Below are 21,901 nucleotides of genomic sequence, written 5' to 3' on the forward strand. Positions count from 1 at the left end.
TGTATAATAATACATACTTAATAATTTTGAATATGATAAACACCAAGGCAAAGCTCCTATGAAAAACTCTTAAAAGAATTAACTCAACCCCGACACCACCCCAAAAAACTATTTCGTAGTAATATTAGATAGCAGACAAAAACAAAAAATGATTTAATCCATCTATTCAGATTTTTATCCTTATATATAAAAGTAACAGATTGTTTGTCTGTCTGTCTGAAGGACAGAAACAAGCTTCGATTAACTGAGTGTTGTCACCAATGTATATTTATCAATTAAGTAATGAAAAATTAATAAGACAATAAATACATGATCTTATACTTCTCTTAGTCTTCTTAATATTTAACAAAATTTTCTTTGTAATAATTTCACATAATTGAAATTTGTAATTATTGTTTGGCTTGAGGCTTATATTATGGATCAATGGTGTTTCATCACTTCTGCAAATATATTGTATATCATTAAAATAATTTTTATATTTATAAAATTAAAGGTTACAACAGCACAAAAACACCCTTCCCCTTTGCTTAGTCTCATTATTAAACACCTCCTAGCATTTGTTATTTGGTTGCGTGTGTTTTGCAAATTTTAAAATTTTATGAAAATTAAATAATATGGGGAAATGTATGCACATTGCACATAATGCATTCTTATAACCATTTACTGATAATATCTGGTTTTATTTAGTTATATCTACAAATAGTGATAACTTAGGGTTTGTCCATAAACCAAAATATTCTTAGTGTAGAAATTAAGCGCAGCAACTGTAAAGTTATCTTCTAATGCGTTTCTACAACTCCATAAAAGATTTTAAAAATTTTATGGATTTTAATCTAATTTTGTTCTTTTTGTTGCCAAAAATATTTTTTTAAACCATATCCCCCGCTTGGAGGGAAAGGGTGATAACTTTTCAAGGCTGTGATTCGAAGCTAATAGTACATAAAAAAGAATAAGTTTAATCATGAGTTATGGATTTTATTGTTCTTGTTTCTTGAATACTTTTCTATAACTGAAAATGTGAAAACAATGAATCTTTTTGTCAAAGTAAATAGATTAAAAATATATTTTCGATAGCATACTATTGTAACCTAGGGCCTTACCGCAAAAATTAAATTTTACTACCCTTAGCTGCATCCAATTGTTTGAAAAATAAAGAAAATACTTAGACGTGTAAAATTCTTCTTTTTTTAGCTTTAGGCTTCGCCCCTAGCCTCAAGGGATTTCTCACTAGAATGTATGTAAGAAATTATTACTGGGGAAAATGAATTACTTTCCCAACACCAATTATAACTGTATGTTCACGGGATGGAGACCCTGTGCCGACTTTCATTTACGTCTTTGAATATCAGCCAATCGCGTCAGAAATTTAACACAGCCAAGACGCGACAAAAGAGCAGAAAGCAATTTGTTAGCAGACGAAAAAGGTCAACCAGGTAGTTGTTTGAGTTATACATCTAAACTTACATTAATTTTTTTTATTTGAGTGTCCAAGAAACAAAATAAAAATTCAACACCCTAAATTAACCTGACAAATTGATTGATAATATACATTTAAATAAGTGCTAAGGGCCCAAAGTTAAAAATAATTATCAATAATTTGCTTTGCCTCAAAGACTTAAACTATGTTTTTTTTGAAATATTTTCAATTGTTTTTTTTTATCGGCTTGAGGCAAAGATAGATAAAATATAGATTTGGGTTTCAATTTTTGGACAATGACCAAAGTGTCTTAAAAATCAGCTATGTGACGTGCTAAAAATGAGGGATTATCCATCTCTTTTTTAGGGTTTTCTTTCCCACTTCTCCTATCATCTCCCTCATTTTTATGACGTCACATAGCTGATTTTTAAGACACTTGGGTCTTTTTAAATTTTTGGAATTTTTTTCTTCATATTTTTGTTTTTAGGTAATCAGAGATATGAAGCGATAGGACAATGGAGATAATTTATGTACATACCATTAATAGAAATAGAATGACCCTTTCTGTAAATTAAATTTAACGTTAGAAAAGTTTTACCTGCTAGTTTGAATAACATAATCAAGATTTGAAGGTATCGAATGAGAGGATTTTTAAAAAACTTTGGGAACCATTATAACAGTTAAATTTCTCCTCCTTCCCTATAATACTATAAATAAAAAGCCATAATCTGTATATCTCAAATGCAATATAGTATATGATATAAAATCTTTTGTTGTTTATTTAGCTGGGGCGGATTTCCTTTATTTGAATAGGAATCTTTCTTTACACGCGTCATATATGGAAACTTAAAATAAAAATACAGTAAATTATACAATGGGTTATTCTTTATTGATTTTTTTATTTACTCTGAATTCGTGGGGATTTTTTCACAACCTTTAAAAGGCATTTTTCCTCAAAGGACCTAGTTTAGCACAGAATCCCCCAGTTTCAGTTTTCAGTGGGGGTTTTCAATACTCGAAAGGCCCTCCAGGGATAAGCCCCTTTAAATAAATACTAACGTCTGACCGGAATTCGTGTCTAGAGCAAGCATAAGTAGTCTACATTTGACCTAAAATATAATGGAAGCGCAGCGCATTGAAACACGCGAAAAATTTTGTTTGGAAAATATATACATTTTAATACCGGTAAATTGTACTTTTAAACATCAAAATTAAGAACTTTATTTCTGCGTATTTTACACAAAAGGATGTCCTTTTTTAATAAAGTTGTTTTTAAGGGCTAGGTTAACAATCTTTCTGTGGCCAGTCCTGGGATAGTCTTCAGCACTTGTATGCTAATCTTTATATTAAATTATGTCTATAAGCAGCGCAGCTAGCAACATTTTAAGAGAAAAGGGTCAAGTCACTGTAAAACAATTGAGATACATATTCTATTATATAAAGTAGTAAGTTTTTTTTGTCTAATGCTTAAACTCTCGGAAATTGCTTGACAGACGCTTTATAAATGTAATGGGGTGGTTTTAGGTTTTTTTTTTACCTATCCCGGCTACACTTGAGGCTAGGAATGAAGCAACTACTATGTAAAATGGCAATAATATATGTAAATTGTAAATATCTTTTGAAATTTAGTAAATATAAGTTTATTGAAAATTAATTTAACACAATCCTACCTATTCTTAACGATCGCGTGTATGACAGCATACGGATATGACATATTTATTAAGGGGCTGCGCTTCTAAAAATGTATGCAAATTGAATTTAACTTTATAAAACGAATTTTATGATTAGTATGCAGGTGAGAATTAAAATTGGATAGGGATATTTCATAAGAAGAAAAATTATCTCTCTCTCTAACTTTTGCTTAGAATCTTATCTAGGCTAAAAAATTGAAGGTAAAATTTTATGAAATAACTTTCCCCGATAAAAAAAATAATGTTGTCGTTTGCATAAAAGCTGATAGACTAAATCCAAATCTTTTCTACAAATATAAGCATGCGTATTGGGATATGCTATGATAGACTAACGACCAAAACCCCCTAAATATGACAGAAGGCTTAAAAGCTAAACAAAAAATCAATTCAATTAACAAATAATTTTAAACGCAGCTTTTTAAATCAATTTTAGTGAAATTAAAAGTATCTTTTTAAAACTTATGAACATTGCATATTTATTTTTTTAATTTGACGTACTATTAAACAAACAAACAAACACACGTACTTGTTGGTATTTACTGTTACATCTTAATAGAGTTACGAGAATGGGGGTCTTTATAAACTCATTTGTTTAATCACAATTATTATAACCTCAGCTATTTCAAAGAACAATGACATTATTCATTATACAGTTAGGGAGTTGAATCCATTTTTATAGAAGCAGAAATATAATCTATGATTACGGTTTTGACCCTCTAAAAAACGTAATCTACAATTCCACATTCCTCTCTCTTGGTGATGATATCATCAACGCCGATATGATTTTTATAATCTACCATTCCAATTTAGCCTCTCTTGGTGATGATATCATCAATGCCGATACGATTTTTGAAATGTAAGATTCCACTTTTAAGAGAGGCGAAACTGGAATGGTAGTTTACACTTTAAACATCAACATAATTGAACTCATACATACTATTTTTAAATTATGTTAATTAGGAATGTATAAAATACTATTTAAAATTAAAATTTTTTTATGTAAAATAAAAATAATAACTAGAATCTACCATTACTATTATGTTGATTTAAATAAGGGAATCAATGTTTATGAATACGCTGATATGTAAACATGAATGTACCATTCCAGTTTCGCCTCTATTTAAAGTGGAATGGTACATTTCAAAAATCGTATCGGCGTTGATGATATCATCACCAAGAGAGGGGAAAGTGGAATTGTAAATTACGTTTTTAGAGGGTCAAAACCGTAATCATAGATTATATTTCTGCTTCTATAAAAATGGATTCAACTCCCTAACTGTCATATGGGGAGTGAGGCCTGTCTTTAGCCCAAGTTAGTACATCTGTAAATTAGTAGAACGTCCTGATTAAGGGATTGTTATTATTGATTTTTAGGCAATTTTTTTTCTATGGGACATATCTCAAATGGCGTTAAAGTACCCTCATGAGTTCTAAAGCTTAAAAGCTGACTTGAACCACTTCTTAACTTTCCTAAAGATTGTGGAGCCGTTCACAAGAACTCATTTGACATATATGCATACATACAGACAGAGAGACATCCTGTTAATTAGTCCTATGGATTATTAATTTCGTCATCCTTGTCTTGCTTTTGAATTACCTAATTTAACTAGAGACATTTCTGTTGTTTTTAATTGAAATTAATTTATAGGTGCGTTTGGAAAATTACGTTAATATGGCATGTATGCATTGTGCATGGGTTAAAGGTTAATTTCTATATTTCGACCTTAAAGAATCATCTGATTTAATTGAAAAATTGAAATTGTAAATAAATTTTCGTGCAAAATTGCGTAAATACAGAATACTGTTTAAGGACATACTTACATATTTTTATGATTTTATTTTAGTTATCAATCTTAAAATATTTTCCCCGTTTGACGTACAGACCCAAAATTTAGAAAATCTTTGCTTTATAGAATTTTATAAATATAATAACAGGTTTATTTTTACAAGATAATGTTAGTCCTGTAATTTTAAAATCTTTAATAAAACCGTTAAAAAATTTGACCCTCAATGGTGGTCTCTAATTTTAATAACTTGTCAGAACTACAAAAAGTTCTCTTTGCTTCAAATATTGTAAATCAACTAAATTCTGTTTGTTAAAGTATATTTTTGTGAGATGTTTGTCCATTAAGATCTATAAAAAAAGACTGGACCTCGATATTTGCCGCAAGCAGGATTTTTGTTACAGGTTACTTTGCCCCTAGCCTCAAGTGGAGGGCTAGATATATTAGGAAAATAGCTTAAACCAACCTTATACATTTATAAAACTTTCATGAAAAGTACAACTTATTCGGAACATCAGTTTTGAGATCTTTAGCTTCAGACTAAAAAAACCTTACTACTTTATTTAATAGAATGGTTTTAGATCAATCATCTCATTAACCAAAAGAGAATGTTTTGAAATATTCAACATTATTACGCCAGACATCTTACTTATAAATATCAGACTATTATGGAGCTGCTACTACATAATAATTTATCATATTTGTGTAGGTCAAACCAAAAGAGTTTTAACTACAGATTAATAGAATAGATAGCCTGAACAATAAAAAGTCACCATATTTTTTTTAAAAAGGGTAATTTTAAGTCTTCAAGAAGCAATGATAGAGAAAATGTATAATAGCCATTAAAAGAAATTGAAACAAAAATTTTGGTTGTCAATGGTTGTTGATATTTCACAAACAGTTTTGAGCAATTCATATTCAAGAAAGTTTGAGCCACTACGTCTTAAGGACAGTCTATTGTAAGGGCAAGAGTGTGCACCAATTGTACATTCCTTACCCTCGGGCATAAAATTCAGGAATTCAGGGTTAGCTATATGGAATAATATTCATAGTCGTTATAGACAGTTGCACGCGGATACGTAAATAAATAAAAATATCCATCCAATATCCATTCCCTATATCCCTGACAGATGATACAGTGCCTCGTACTTTCCTATGTATCAGGGACAAGGGAAGGCTATTCTGGCAAACAATGCCTTAGAGCTGATTTCATAGATTTCCAGTTAAAACTAGATGATGAGATTATGCAACTTTTGGCAGAATTTGATAAGAATCTCAAGCATTATTTTATTAGTTTTTGCTCACTTTACTACAAGCCATGCAAAAATGATAGTCAGAGATTAGTTCCATGTTCAGTTTTGAGATGAACGAGTTGAATAATGCTTTTTACATATTTTATATATTTTATCTAAATCATAGACTACTCGTAAATTATATGTTTAATAGTGAATAAAATTTATTGAAAATCCCAAAAAGTGGATAGCTGTAATATTTTCAAAAATATTTAAGATTGTTTAGATATTTATCTCATCTAAAAATTTTACATAAAAAAAGTTTTTACGACACCTATCAATAAAATTCTGAACTACATAACTATTCTTTTCCAAATCCTAAATTTTATAATATATGATGTGGTTTAATTTGGTATTTCTTGACAACTTCTTGCCTCTAATTGTGAAACAAGTTGGAGGGAAGTGGCGAAATGGGTAATGTAAATTAGAAGCTTCCCTGAAATCATGATTTATTATGTACTGCAATACTAAAAACAACTAATCTTCTCCGAATATTAACATTTACAAACTTTTTACAGAATTTAAAATATGGGTAATTTCCCCCATAGTGCCTTGTAGAGCACAGAATCCCCACTTTCCCGACTATTAATTTAAAACAAATTGTAAACGACCAAAGGGGAGGGAGTCTTGGTATAGCATTAAAGAAACCAAAAGATATAATTCAAATAAGGAGGGGGATCAGTGCTTGATAGGCAACTTTGTGGTAACTTAGAGGTAAGGCACATATATGTTTTTTATCCTTTTTTTAAATCAAGTTGATCGTCAAATAGAAATTAGTTCTTTATGTTTCTAGGTCATTTATTTTTTAAAAGCGAAGCTTTTCTATAATTAGGGTTGGTCCGTAAGTCCGTCCGTACGTCCATCCGTTACAGTTAGCTTTTTTCGTTAATCTAAAAAGGTTAGGATTGTCCTTTCGATTTCAAACTTTATATGCTAATTCCTATAGCAGTTAGGTACAAATTCGAAAGCGCAGCAACTCTATAATCATTACTAGAAAGTCCGTACGTCTATTTAAAAGAAGCTTTTCTATAATTAGGGTCGGTCTGTAAGTCCGTCCGTACGTCCATCTGTTACAGTTAGCTTTTTTTTGTTAATCTAAAAAGGTTAGGATTGTCCTTTCGATTTCAAACTTCACATGCTAATTCCTATAGCAGTTAGGTACAAAATGATAAGCGCAGCAACTCTATAATCATTACTAGAAAGTCTGTTTGTCCATTTAAAACTTTTTTACTTTTTTTACAACAAATTTTTATATGTTCAAATTATCCTAGTCATCTGATTTTTTTAATACTGATTCCCATAACAACAAGGTATAGTGTTATAAGCGAAGCTTCTCTATAACTAGTCGTAAAAACCTTAGTATGTCCTTAAACAGTAACATGTATTTAATAAGTTTTGCAACAAATTTACTTACAATTTTGCATAGGCATATGTTCAGTTTATTCAGTTCTGTCACTCTATGAGTGTTAATGTTCGATTTCCTTCCAATTCAGAGCTTTGCTTTTATAGATGTTGTCATCCTTGTTTTAATTAGTAATGAGCAAAGGATTTTATTTTTGAGCTTTAAAGTAAGATGTTTTTAAGTTATTGAATCAATTTGAAACTTTTACTTTAACTTGCTCTAAAGGGTTAATTAGGAAGTGTTTGAAAATGAGCTGAAGTAAAAATTTGTCAATATATTTTGTTTTTCGTCTTTAAACAGTTACAAATTTTATGGGTAGGAAAAATATTTAAAGATTTTATTTTTAGGAAGTATTTAAAAATGTTTTTTTAATCTCCCTACTGTGTTATTTTTTTTAAATCGGTCTGCTAATAACATTAATAATCAGGGTTCGGCAGCCGCACCTCAGCCTCACTTTTAAACCTGCTTGTGAGCAGAAAAAGAAATTTCAGAAAGAAGGATTGTCTGCTAAAGAGCAGTTTTATACATCCAGCTGAATATTATAGTAATAAAATGACGATATCACTGAGGCTTACACGCGGCTTATGTGCGGCTGCCAATCCCTGTTAATAATCTACACTTTTGATGAGGTTTAGTGAATTTAGATTAGCGAATTTATACTCAGACATAAATTACTACAAGCCCCTTTTAATAATAGTTGAATCATCGTTAATATTACACACTCATAAAGGTTTTGTGATTAGATTGTATGATTTTAATAGACTTTTTGGTCAGAGAAACCTTCCCTTGTCCCTGCTATGTATGTATGTATTATGACTTCAAGGAGGAAGGGGTTTCATTTCAAACAACAAAAATAATCATACTAAAGTTAGCATTTCTTTTACTATTATTTCTTACCTAATGATAGCTGTATCTTTTATCTAATCTTAATATTAAATAATATTTTTGATAGATTTTTCCTTCTTTAATTTGCTGTGATAAAAATTAACCCTTTTATTATGCGTTTAACACTTTGTTGTGTATGGAGAGTGTTTTAACAATAATATCAAATATATATTTAACAGCAAAACTTAAATGTTTTAGTGAATACTCCAATAAAATTTTATTTGTATGTAATTATTAGGCACTATTTTTGTTGCTAAAGGTCTCTAAAACTGTGCCAGTCAGGGGAGTTTTGTATTACACTCTAACAGTTAATATGGGCTATCTATCGAAGGAATAAATCACAAATGTATAATGTTTTGTTCCAACACTCATACGTGGAAGTAAATATTGTAGGCAACGAAAATATTTGTAACCAGACAAGACTGGTAATTGTGTGTCTACCCCTAGGTCAAGATTAGAAACGGGTTCGAATCCTAGGTCATTGTGCCCTTTCAAACAATAAAATTTAAATACCAATTGTTCAGGTTCTCAAAATAGAATTTTAACACTTTTTCAATTGTTTAAACCATAGATTGTATATTTCAAAATCAATTTTCGCCAAATCCAGGGCTCGGCAGCCATCCATTTTTCATGTGGAATTCTGCAAAATGTCTGAAAAAGTGGCGGCTAGGCCAAAGCAATGATAGAAGGGAAAAAATTGTCGTCAATATAGGATGCTATTTCCCCAGTCATTTATTTATCAGTTCGTTCATCCAGTAGGAGGGGAGAGGATGGGGTAAAGGAGATTGTTGGGGGGGGGGGGGGGAGATGGGTCGTTATTTTAGTAAGCTACAAGCTCACTGGCATTGTTCTCGAAACAGACATAGTTAATATCAAATTGTTCTTGCTTTCAATTCTTATCTGAATAATTCTGCCCTAGTAACTTCATAGAAAAAAGGAAAGATAAACTCTACAAAAGAAAAACATTCACTCTTTGCTACAATATAAAAGCTATGCTAGAGACAAAGCCATTGACATAAACTGAAATTTAAGACAATCAATAAACTAATGACTTTAATATAATCATTTAATAGTTATTTCTCGTATCGTATTATAAACGGCTTTCCGCGGATATAGAATGTACAATCATAAGATTAAAACTAGTTTTTTTAGCCGGTGCCGGCTAAAAAAACTAGTTTTAATCTTATGATTGTACATTTCTATATTCGTAGAAAACTGGATATAATACGATGCTAGACATAGTTTTTTCGTATTCATGAGAACCGGTTCCTATCCACCGGATTCAAATGAATACGAGAAAAACGATTAATTATGATTTATGCTTGCCACAAAAATGAATCTAAAATTCTAGGGCTTTTTGAATTGCTAAAGGCAATCTATTTCATAGTTGGCAGAATATTTTGGTATAACAGTGAAATGGAAGTTCTTAATGTTGATATTGTATGGAATTTAAATGTTTCAATAATATTTTGGAACCAGCGTTTATAATAGGTCTTGAAAGTGACATACTACATGAACAATAAGGGCGCTTTCAGAACTGTAGTATTTATACCACGGAAAACAGACGGTAAATAGTTAGTTATAGAGTAGCAATACTTCATATATCAATAATCAACACTTTGAATATTCACTTACTGTATTCCAATTATATCTATGTTTAAATCAGATTAGGTTAGGTATATTAAGATAGTTAATAACTGGGTAAAGCTATGATCAATAAATAGATATATAACGAGCTTCAACTCGGAGCTCGTTATAATGTCCAGGCCCCACTCTTGGTGACAACCTGGCTAGTAAGTCTTATAGTTTTCACTATCTAAGACTTGCAAAACGCAACTGAAGCTTGATCTTCTTTATTCAAACTTCTTGCTTATTTTATTTATCATAGCTTTGTATATATGTATATAAATCAAAGATCATTATAATACACATGGAGTCAACTCTACAATTCTGTCATTACGACAGAACAAAGTTAATTCTTTATTAAAATTCTTATGACATTAAACCGATAGCTTGCCATTCTTCGTTAAAGTTTCTATTTAGGTTTCATAAACAGATGTCCACAAATTTGAAATAAATCATATTTGTTGACCTTCATTGAAGTCTTAAATCAATAGAAAATAAGGAAAGTTTCTAATAACAATGATTATCTTAATCTTAGAAGGTTGAGGCATAATAGTTTTCTTTCAGCGCTGAATTTATTGACATAAATTGCTTAGATATCTAATTTTCAAAATTTAGTTCAAGAACTCTCCTTTTGTAGCAATACAAAATAAATGCCGTTAAACTAAGAAATAATATTAAAGCATTTCTGCATAATTCATAGCAAGCATGCGCGCTACAATTAAAAAGAGGAAAAAAAACAAGGACGTACTAACTTTCTGTTATCATATATAGAGTTGCTACGCATACAAGAATTTACCTTATTGATACAGGAATCCCCATACAAATGATTCTCAACTACTGCAAAGGATAGACATTTAATACAGAAAAGCTTTGCTTTTAAAAAGTAATTGTTAATCTAAAGCCATAATTTTATTCAATATGTAATAGACAATTATGTATCTATTTCATGCCTTATCTAATATCTATCATAATCATATGTTTAGTCGATATAACAATTTCTTTTATCTTTGTCATAGAAAAAGTTATTTAATTATTTTAAAATCAATAATTATTAAACATTAAAAACTTCAGATGAGATAAAATTAGTTTGACTTAAAAACTAAATAAGCCGAGGGACAACTACGTCATAGCACAGTAATTTTAGAGTAGCTATGTGAAGATTTTAAGCCGTTTTAGAAGAATACCAATAATGGGTCTATTTTACTAAATCCATTTATATGCTTTAAAGTAGGCGTAAACAAAAATAGTAAGCCACACACACACACACACAATCTAAGTATACATATGTAAATACTAAACGGTGTAATGCCTTTTAAAAACCATCCGAGTTAATCTGTAATTTATAAGTTGGTTTGTCTGTCATGCAACTCTTGTCTAGAATAATTCTAATACTAAGTGCAAGTTTTTTGATAAGCAAGCTATTTTGGTGTTTACGTTTTTTTAGTGAGGGATAGAACCGTTTTCATTCCTATGAAGAAAAAAAAACAGATTTAGTGTTCAGGATTTCAGATTCATCAACTTACCTACAAAAAATATATTATTAATATTGAAACTCGTTTTTGTGTTTCAGAGTTCAACAATTTTATTTAGTGTGGTTTGAAACTTTCTATAAAAAGTAAATAGATATTCTTGCTATAATACCTATTCCAAATTTGATAAAATGAGTCTTATATCAGCTTCAAGCATTAGATTGTAGTTAAAAATTAATGAATAAACAACACTTTTATTAAATAGTATTTATAGAATGCCTTTTTAATGATAACAAATTGCATTTTCAAGAAGCCTAAATTATACATATTACATAGATCAAAACTGCCTACTATGATATGAATATAATTATTCTTCATTTATATGTAAATTATAAATTGTTTAAATATAATAGACAATACATCTTATCATTATTAGATAGTGTCCCCTTTAAGTAAATTTTATTTTATATTAGCCAAAACTCTTGAATACTTGCGTCTTCACCAAATTATTTCAAATTAAAATTAAAGTAAAAAAAGGGGGGGGGGTGGTAAATGTTTTTTTTGACAATATTTTGTAGAGATTCAATTTAAAAGACATACCGACCGATCAAGAAGAAAAAAAGCATGCAATTAAACAGGGTTCTGAAAACAGTGCAACCGATAAAAATAATACCATTGTATTTTTGTCCATGTTCTTATAATGCTGGAGTATTTTAGATTAATTGATTAGCTTGACAAAACTCCTTATTTGTGTATGAATAGTGAAACCATAAATATTGCTGACAGAACAATTGATACTTGATTAACTTAGCTAGTGTTACTACAAAATATTTTTTTAAAATTTCTCTAATATAGCAATTTTGTCATGATTTGCAAATTAGTAATTCATATAAAAAAAATTTGAGTCACAAATCTGTGATTTGATGTGACCATTTTCTTGAAATTTATTAATTTTACCTTTTTTAACACTTTTTAAAAAATTAGGATTAAATAAAATATTAAACCTATTCTAAGAAATGTAGTCATAACGAAGTCATTGATATACAAATTACAAAGTAGATTTCTTTCCATATGTATCATATAAGTAAAAAAAATTAGATATAGGATTTCAAGTTTTTTTTGCTTTTTATCAAATAAGAGAAGGAAATACATATTAAATATAGACTAAAAAAGGTTAACCTATTGATAGAAGAAATTCGGTTCATCTATGCTTGGAAATGTTTAACGTATACCTACATAATTCTATGTTTCTTTGCCGGCAAAACTGGAAGTGGATATAATCTTTACATAGTATAAAGAAGACTGACGAACAAGCCTAATTGTGTAACAGAGGCGAGGGTTCTAACAAGCAAACCACCGCCTCCAAACAAGGAACATGCAGTTCTTATCAGGGATAAGGGATAGTAAAACATTGATTTTTCATTGTACACATATGTTGATCCCTCAAAACTCAATCTTTCTAATAATTCAGGGAGGTGCAATGTACCCAAAAAATGTTTTACTTTAACCAATTACAAAATCATCATGATTTCAGGTCCTTACAAAATTGGTACTTTTTCTTTGTTGATAACAATAACTGTACAATTAACTAACAGAAATAACAAACTAAATAATTTAGTTCCCCCCCCCCCCCCTCCCGTATCCGAAATCCCTGAAATAACAAGAAAAGTTTGGGTCGCGACCCAACAAAAAGGAGTGCCAAACCACCCATAAATGGCAACAAAGTGCATATGCACGCACAGTGCATTACACGCGCATTTTTCTGTGCACATCCATGCACATTGAGCGATTATTGAGAGATCATATAGAGCAATAAAAACAGTATTAGAGATTAATCCTAATCTTAAGCAAAAAAACAAGATATTTTTCTAATAACAAGTTATATTATCATAACTTTATTTATCCTAAGGATGATTTATGTTTTAATAAACATAATTGTACTTTACATAACAATTATAAAAGTTGTTTTATTTCCATATTCACACCGACAAAGCTAATACAACCTTTCTTGGAATTAAATTAAGTAACATTATTTTCATGAAATTGGTTCATGGAATGGTTTACATGTCTTACATAATTCTTTTATATGCTTTCTCTCAAAGTGCTTGCAGAGCAATAACCCAATATAACCAGACCTAAAATAAAGTAAAGAATTCACGCCATTCCCACTTATTCTAAATTTATTTTAAAACAAAGGTATTGTGCTCGACTAGTTATTTTGAGGGAAAGTGCATTCTTTTGTAACAAACCAATGCACAAACCAAACATTTGCATATACATACAAATATAAAGAACACCTATATAAAGCTCTAAAACACATGTATTTGTAAAAATTCAAAGGAGCACAGCTACTCTATAATTTTGTAGCAACATCCAGTATTCTTTCTAGAATTTGTGCCATATATCTTTTGGGTAAACTTATTTTGGAACATTGTGCTTTAAGATCAATTGAAAATTTAATATAAAATTAATTCAGCAAATCAATTAATTTTGATGGATTACACTGAAATTTTTATGGGGATTTCAACCCTTGACATTTTGACTTTAACTTTTAGGGATTGAAGCATGGACAGGGACCAATTCTATTTGAATTCTTCAATGTTTGTGTCCATTTATAGTTTCCAACTTTTAACGAATAAATTGGATGACAATTTGATAATCCATGTTTTACACTTTTATTTCGTTTTCTTGCTTTTATGGATTTTTGTAATATGAATCATTTGTTATTTGTGTTGTTATTGCTTTTCATGATTGAGTAAGAGTAAAGACAGTTATTAAGGTGGTTTTAGTCTATTTTATTGTGTTATGTCTGTGTATTTCTAGAGTGAATTTCACTCTTTATCATGTTTACTGTTTGCATCTTTGTCTTTCAAATTTTGTTCTATATAAATTATCAAATCTGTTGTTCATGTTTACTTATTCTAAACTACTTATGAACTTAATCTTCCTTGTTTGTATAGCTTTCAATCACTTAATTAAAGGATTCATTATAATGAATGATTAATCCTAAAATTGCGCAATTCATATACAATTACTGGAGTAATATGATGTTCGTCTACATAATCTTCAAATTTTTAGGGTTTATTTTTAAGTAATGTCGAATTTATTGTATTGGATAAAAGAGATAATGCTTGATATATTATTCACATGTTTTATGAATTGGTATTTTATAGCTTTCGTTTGATAATGCCTATACTGATCACAATATTACAATCATAGCAACTCTATATGTAATAATGTAGTAAGAATTTATAAGAAACCTTATTTGACCCCCGAGGCGGTGTGTACTATACAGTATTGTTTCTAAAGTAAATATTGCTTGAAACTGTCCATGCGTAAAAAAGACAATATCCCAGAAAGTTAGCATTAGATTAAGAAATCAACCTATGAATCAAAGTCAAGTAAGTTTCAGGTTCGAGCATAGACCAAGAAAGGGTCATACTAGATCAAATTCACATTTACGACTTTAAGACAAAGATTATGCAATAAGTTTCATTTTTTGTCTTGAATCTCGAATATCGCAATTCTGAATCGTTTGTACTTTCTAGGTAAGATTTATAAATATCTAGGAGTGGTTTTGAATTATTTTCATGACCTCCCCCGCCCTCCCCAAGAAGCACCTAATTAGTAATTTATAGTTCAATTCTACTTTAACTGAATTTTTTTTGAGGGGGAGGGAGGGGGGGGGTCTTTTTTAACATAAAATTTTTTATTATGAAAGCAAGTGTCTTGATCTGGTATTGTCTTTATTCTCAATTTAAGAATGATATTATGTCACAATAATAAGAAATTAAATATCAGTTAGGATAAATTAAATATAAATTTTGTGTGGAAACAAGGAAAACAATATACATAGGGAGTACATCATATATTAAAGCCAGGCTAAGGTGTCTAAGCTTTCTTTAGCCGCGCTTTATCGTTAACCACCCGGTAAACTATAAATCTAGAAGAGAGTTAGGTATTCAGAGAGTCAAAAGCAGAGCTCGGCAGCTGCACGTAGCCGCCTGTGAGCCTCAGAGAAATCACACTTTTTCATTTTTTTTAAAAATCAGCTGAAAGTTAAAACCTTACTCAAATATAGCAATCTCTCTTTAAAACAAATATTAAAGCATCCAAACGGGTTTTAATTTGTAGCTTAATCGCGGCTGGCGCGTGGCTGCCGAGCACTGGTCAAAAGTAAGAGAATATAATACTTAAAGAATAGTTATGCAACTAATAATTGAAACATCTGATAAATCCTAATAAAACGTTTGACAACAATCTTTACAACAGTAAACTTTTTTAAATATTTAAATCATATCTATTTTCAGTTATATTTGATATCTAGAAACACCTTTTTATGAAAAAAAAAACAGGAAATGTAAATGAAATTACTGAAATTTACTATAGTTGAACACACACAAAATAACAGTTTCGAAATTTTTGGTAAAAAAAATCAAAAACTACAACACTTTTGTAACATTTTTAATGCAACTTTTTTTATTTTGTTAAATTACCACAAGAAATTACTATACCAAACGCTAAATTACTATACTATACTAAATTAATGGATATAGGATATGCATGGATATATAGACTGGGGAAAATTTGTCGTTAATATAACTTGCTAATATGGACCTCATTTATTGGCAGGTTCGTTCTTCCAGTCGAAGCGGAAGGGATGGGGTAAAGGGGGTAGATGGAGGTATCGTATTAGAGTACATACAATTTTGGTGCAACATCCAAGTAATAATATATCAATTGCTAAATTGAAAACACAGTTTCAGCCTTTTTCTTATCTTTTTGATATAGTAACAAACTGATTGTAAGCATCTACACAGTAACTGAGCGGTTATTTATATCCTTGAATTATTAAAATGTAACTTTTGAGAACCATAAGATACATATCATTTATTTATCGTCTAGAAGCATTTGTCTTTGACATATTGAAAATATTTCATTTATTATTAAGGTGATAAGCTTTACGTCGATGATATTTAGACGCACAAACCAACTTTTTAAAAGCGAAGATTTTCTATAATTAGGGTCGGTCCGTCCGTACGTCCATCACGGATAGCTTTTTTCGTTAATTTGGACATGTTAGAATTGTCCTATCAATTTCAAATTTGGTGATTCCTTTAGTAGTTAGGTACGATTTAGAAAGCGTAGCAACTCTATAATCATTACCAGAATGTCCGTACGTCCATTTTAAACATGTTGACTTTTTTTTACATTATTATCAACAATTTTGTATGTGACCTAATTATCCGATTGGTCTGATTTTTGGTATACTGATTCCTGGGACAACAAAGTACAATAATATAAGCGAAGCAACTCTATAATCAAGTCCTAAAAATGTAAGTATGTCCATAATCATTATCCTGTATCAAAATTACCAAAATGTCCGTACGTCCATTTTAAACATGTTGATTTTTTTATTTTTTTAAATAGCCTTTTTTCGTTAATTTAGGCATGTTAGAATTGCCCTATCGATTTCAAATTTTGCATGGTGATTCCTGTAATAGTTAGGTACGAGTTAGAAAGCGTAGCAACTCTATAATCATTACCAGAATGTCCGTACGTCCATTTTAAACATGTTGACTTTTTTTTACATTATTATCAACAATTTTGTATGTGACCTAATTATCCGATTGGTCTGATTTTTGGTATACTGATTCCTGGGACAACAAAGTACAATAATATAAGCGAAGCAACTCTATAATCAAGTCCTAAAAATGTAAGTATGTCCATAATCATTATCCTGTATCAAGCAGTTTTTTAACAAATTTACTTACAATTTTCTTTGACTCTTATACATTCGCATTCTGATTATTCAGTTCTGACATTATACAAGTGTTAATGTCCGTTTGTCCTACCGTTTCAGAGCTTCGCTTTTATGGATGTTGTCATCCTTGTTTATTAAAAAATCACGCCTTTAAAACTGCATCTTATTATATAATACATTTAATAAATAAAATATACCGCTTCTTTATTTCATGGACGAATAAGTTTATATACATTTTATAACTAGATATGACATGTCAACTTTTTAATTATCAAAGAGTTTTTTTTTCATATGTTTATTATATATACAAGATGTCTGTCTTTCCGTCTATGGGATTTTTCTTTTCAGAGAAAACTACATGGTTGATTCTAGTTTTAGGCTGTTTTTGAAGGGGTAGTTTTTACTCTTTGATATTATTTACTTATAGTTCAAATATAAAATTCAAGAGTTAGAATTTGAGGCTGTGGGCGCTACATCTAGTTGTATAGAAAACAAATAAGACAATAAATCACCCCCTTCCCTCAAGTATTTTTTACCTTTGCTGGATACCATTTTTTTTTTTTGGGGGGGGGGGAAGACCTCTTTGAATTAATTAAAAATCTTAATTATCTAATTACTCGTAAACTTTAAAATTTAAATTGTTTTTAATTAAATTTTAAACATAATTGTATGAATTAAAAGATGGGTTGGGCTGTAATTAAAATTTTAAGCCGAAACACGTTATTATGGTATTAGGTAATGTTTTAATTATTACTGTAATCAAATTATTAATTACACAAAGAAGTATACTCAAAACACATGCACACACAGTCAAAAATACACAGGATATTGACTTGAATTAAAAGCAAGGATAATCTTGTTGTAAAGTAGCGAATCTTTTTAAGCAACAATTTTTTATCATATTTAATTGACAGAACCTTTTGTATTCATCGTCTTATCCAATTATGATGTGCAAAATGACCCCCAATGTACTTTGAAATAATTGTATGGAAACTGTTATTTTATAAACCGTCGACCCGTTAGGTCAAACAAAAACTGATTTTAATCTTACAATTCTTCATTTTAATATCAACGGAAAGCTGTCTTTGATTCGATGCCTCTCTGATAAGATACTTCACAAGGTGTACCTATCACCCCTATATAAATATTCTAATTAACCAAATAAGTGAACCTGTATTAATAAATAGATAAACCCAAAAATTTTTATTCTAATTTTCTTTTTTTGCCTATCGTCACTTATTATCACTATAAAACAAAACACATTGACTAAAAGAGTAGCTTAGCTAATAAAAAAGTTAATGAGTAATTAATTCACTACACCATCGTACCGTTGCCAAAGTGATTGAAAAAATGTTATAATCAAGGATGTGTAATTACAAATATGCATGACATACATGCAGACATAATTGACATCATTTCATACAAACTTTTTATACGCGATGCTATTCTACAATTAATTTTGTTCTGCACTCAATCTTTTCTATTTTTCGTACTATTTCAAAGTTTTTTTCTTCTTTATTTTAGAATTTACTTTATATTAGGCGCATGTGAATAATATAATAATTATAGGCATACCTATCTTCCTAATAGGCAAATCTAACTTCGTATCTGTTAAATGAGTATGTCTGTAAATAACACTATTCAAACGACCTATTATGGCAGAAAAATCTTACAAATAAAAAATAAAATTAAAAATCCTTTTTTTTGTTTTCATATTAATAAAAGTTAACATCCTTGTTCGAATAATTTGCTGTGCCAAAAACTAATAATTATTATTGAGAAAAACAGTACAATAAACTTTAAAGTATAGGAAAAGCTTATTTTATTTGAAACAAGAATAAAAACATCTATAATGCAAAGCTACTCAATATACATAGATAGAGGGTATATATAAATGGATCTTCAAATTGATCTCTTTTTAATTGCCGTGAGTTACCGTGCTTTAAATATTATGCCTCGTCTTTACATGAATCATCATTGGATACGAAAGGACGATTTCAATTTTCGATCACTTCGTATTATATCCAGTTTTCTTCTAATATAAAAATGTAAAACAGGTTTTAATATTATTATTGTACATTTTTTATTTTCAGAAAACTGGATATAAATAAAGTGCTATACCTAATTTTTCAGTATGACTTAGAACCGGTTTTAATCCACCGGATATGGTTTCGAAGCTATACGGGAAATTAACTGACCTACCTGGAATTTCTTAATGTCAGAAATGTAATATTATTAAAACCTTCACCTTCAATTAAAAATACAAAGACAACAATTTCGCAACAAAAGATTTAAATTATGCTTAGAAAAATTGTTTTAAATAAATTGCTTGGCTTATTATTTTTACCATTATTCACACATTATGCGGAAAAAAAACAAGGGTAAACTTATTCTTAACAAGGATAATATTTCTATTGGGAGCGATTGATTGGTACAAGCTTTATAAACTTATTTACTCTAAACATTTATACTGAGAATGAAAAATAAAACAATACTACACTATTTTTTTATGCATGATTTTATATATATATATACAAATGACCGATGATAGGCCAGTATACATTGTAATTGACCAATCGCAAAATGTATATAGGCCTATCATTGGTCATTTGTATTGGATGACGTCATTTTTTATTAAACATTATAAGCTGCTTCTAAAAATGGAAAGAAAACTTTAGTGCAGAAATATTTAAGAGATTTTAACGGAGTGAACAGAAAAACACACACAATATAAGTAGTAATATAACAGGGGCCTTCAACATCGTGGTGTATGGCTGTGTGGTCACCCCATGTGTAAAGAAAGAGATAAGGCGCACCCCTACCATTTTCAAATTTCTGTGATTACTTCTGATTTTAGTTTAGGTCAACGTACATTAATTTGCTAATTACTCAACAAACATCATTAAGACATATGTTAGAAATTTAATATTTGCAAAAAAAAATAAACTTAAGATGAAATAATTTGTTTATTTTGCAAGAGAATGGCATATGCCAACTTTTTTTCACTCAAGGCAAAAATGAGGTTTAGTTTTGTTTTATTTTTTCATTAGTTGAATATCATACGTGGCATAACTGTAGCGCATCCGTTTTTTTGTCATTTAGGTTTAGGGTTCGGATCTCGGCCTTACTGAATACAAATATGGTTCCTACAACTTCTTATTAGGTGCGCGACATAAGACGTTAGAGTAGTGCAAATCATTAATACACACAGTTAAGACTTTTTGACATAAGTCGTGAAATCAAAGAATTAGTTGTCTTTAAGACGTTTGACCGGTCGCGTAATCATTCACTTCAATTGCAAGATTTTGTTCAGAGATACATTAAAAAAAGACTCCATGGTATATTGTTGTATCCCGTCCTCCTAGAGGTCATCCAGCCTAGAGACTAAATTATAAGAATTCGTATTTATTTAAATACTAAAAAGGATTGCAACGTTATTTATGAAGGATTAATTTTTTGACAGATTTTAATATTTAAGTATCTTTTTTACTTTTTTTTCACAAAAAAACTTGGTCAAAATGAACGAACATAAAAATTCACACATGCAAATATTTTCTCGTGATCTTGATTCTCTTGTCGCTAGACATGTAAGACTGAAAAATGCTGATAATTAATCCTAATTGAAAACTAAGCTATATAACAGCTTTTAATAAGGATAATCAATTGAAAGATATTTAAATTCTCTTTTGATATATTTTTGTAATAAAGGTGTGTAATAGCTCAATTTTACCATCAACGTAGTTTTTGCTTTTGAATTTTAACTTCTTTTCTTTCTATATAAAGAATTAAATTAAACTAAGTAGATATAATTTATGATTTAAAATTCCCCGGCTTTAGAAATTATATAATTATAATTTGATATATATGGTTGTATTTTCCCATGGAGTATTGCTTCCACACTGTTATATGATTGTGTAATAAAGTAATAGTAATTTATACACATAATTCTACTAGTGGTTGCTCCCCTAGCAACAAAAGGATTTGCCCCTAGAAAGAGGAAGGTGGTTTTGATTTATCTGTCGGAAAATATCTCTTATTAAGCTACCCAGGAGTAACCAATATGTTGCACCACCTTCTAGACTTTAATGAATTTTTTGAATTGTCTGGAAAAATGAACGATTTATTGTCTAACTCCCTCGATCCCCCATCAAAAAGGTATTATAAAAAAACTAAAGATGACAATCTCCTCCAACCACCCACCCCCCTCCCCCACCCCATCCCCAAAATTCTAATAGAAGGTAAATGGACAAGTGTAAACTTTTAGTTGTTGAAAGTAGGAAGGAAGATCTACATTAGTATTCAACACATATGACACTGGCTTATTAAAAGGACGCTCACAAACTTGTTTCAGATTAGATCGGTCTGTGAATAAGGATTTCCACTTGCGTGCAATTCAACTTGGTTTTTTGGTGGTTTTCAACAATTTTTGACCATCCACTCCTAATGAGAAATTGCCCCAAAAAATCTATACACACCAAAAAAATTTAGTGGCGTGCACACTCACAGGGTTTAACCACGGGGGTGTAAACCTTGAGAAGGTGAATAGAAGGAAATGTCACTCCTCCCTAATT

At 29.9% G+C, this 21,901-nt stretch overlaps 1 protein-coding gene across 1 annotated transcript in view; it reads right to left on the reverse strand.

The window, feature by feature from the left end:
• Positions 1–21,901, reverse strand: part of LOC145316908 (uncharacterized) — a 42,048-nt gene that overhangs the window by 18,769 nt on the left and 1,378 nt on the right. The window lies entirely within an intron of this gene.

The sequence above is a fragment of the Acartia tonsa genome, chromosome 4 (assembly GCF_053477335.1).
Source record: "Acartia tonsa isolate MP-2025a chromosome 4, ASM5347733v1, whole genome shotgun sequence".
NCBI lineage: Eukaryota > Metazoa > Arthropoda > Copepoda > Calanoida > Acartiidae > Acartia > Acartia tonsa.